The sequence below is a fragment of the Arachis stenosperma genome, chromosome 3 (assembly GCF_014773155.1).
Source record: "Arachis stenosperma cultivar V10309 chromosome 3, arast.V10309.gnm1.PFL2, whole genome shotgun sequence".
Taxonomy (NCBI): Eukaryota; Viridiplantae; Streptophyta; class Magnoliopsida; order Fabales; family Fabaceae; genus Arachis; species Arachis stenosperma.
This window is the reverse complement of record NC_080379.1, coordinates 29,396,311-29,397,638: the sequence shown is the minus strand read 5'-3', so window position 1 is coordinate 29,397,638 and position 1,328 is coordinate 29,396,311. Positions and strand designations below refer to the sequence as shown.

Below are 1,328 nucleotides of genomic sequence, written 5' to 3'. Positions count from 1 at the left end.
TTCCTCAGTGGTGTTCACTGCCTCTTCCTCCTCTCCAAATTCGGCCATGTTGATGGCCTTGCACTCTCCTTTTGGATTTTCTTCTGTATTGCTTGGAAGAGTACTAGGAGGGAGTTCAGTAACTTTCTTGCTCAGCTGTCCCACTTGTGCCTCCAAGTTTCTAATGGAGGACCTTGTTTCAGTCATGAAACTTTGAGTGGTTTTGATCAGATCAGAGACCATGGTTGCTAAGTCAGAGTGGCTCTGCTTAGAACTCTCTGTCTGTTGCTGAGAAGATGATGGAAAAGGCTTGCCATTGCTAAACCTGTTTCTTCCACCTTTATTGTTGTTGAAACCTTGTTGAGGTCTCTGTTGATCCTTCCATGAGAAATTTGGGTGATTTCTCCATGAAGAATTATAGGTGTTTCCATAGGGTTCTCCTAGGTAATTCACCTCTTCCATTGAAGGGTTCTCAGGATCATAAGCTTCTTCTTCAGATGAAGCATCCTTAGTACTGACTGGTGCATTTTGCATTCCAGACAGACTTTGAGAAATCAAATTGACTTGCTGAGTCAATATTTTGTTCTGAGCCAATATGGCATTCAGAGTATCAATCTCAAGAACTCCTTTCTTCTGATTTGTCCCACTATTCACAGGATTCCTTTCAGAAGTGTACATGAATTGGTTATTTGCAACCATTTCAATTAGTTCCTGAGCTTCTGCAGGCGTCTTCTTCAGATGAAGAGATCCTCCAGCAGAGCTATCCAAAGACATCTTGGACAGTTCAGATAGACCATCATAGAAAATACCTATGATGCTCCATTCAGAAAGCATGTCAGAAGGACATTTTCTGATCAATTGTTTGTATCTTTCCCAAGCTTCATAGAGGGATTCTCCTTCCTTCTGTCTGAAGGTTTGGACTTCCACTCTAAGCTTACTCAATTTTTGAGGTGGAAAGAACTTTGCCAAGAAGGCATTGACTAGCTTTTCCCAAGAGTTCAGGCTTTCTTTAGGTTGTGAGTCCAACCATATCCTAGCTCTATCTCTCACAGCAAAAGGGAATAGCATAAGTCTGTAGACCTCAGGGTCAACCCCATTAGTCTTGACGGTGTCACAGATTTGCAAGAATTCAGCTAAGAACTGATGAGGATCTTCCAGTGGAAGTCCATGGAACTTGCAATTCTGTTGCATTAGAGAAACTAATTGAGGCTTATGCTCAAAGTTGTTTGCTCCAATGGCAGGGATAGAGATGCTTCTCCCATAGAAGTCGGGAGTAGGTGCAGTAAAGTCACCCAGCACCATCCTTGTATTGTTGGCATTGTTGTTGTTTTCGGCTGCCATGGGTTCTT

General features: G+C 42.5%; 1 non-coding gene across 1 annotated transcript; it reads left to right on the top strand.

Moving 5' to 3' along the window:
• The first annotated feature begins 807 nt into the window (after positions 1–807).
• Positions 808–915, top strand: LOC130971478 (small nucleolar RNA R71). The gene has a single exon (XR_009082695.1). It is a non-coding gene; the product is annotated as a small nucleolar RNA R71 (small nucleolar RNA).
• Positions 916–1,328: the final 413 nt, after the last annotated feature.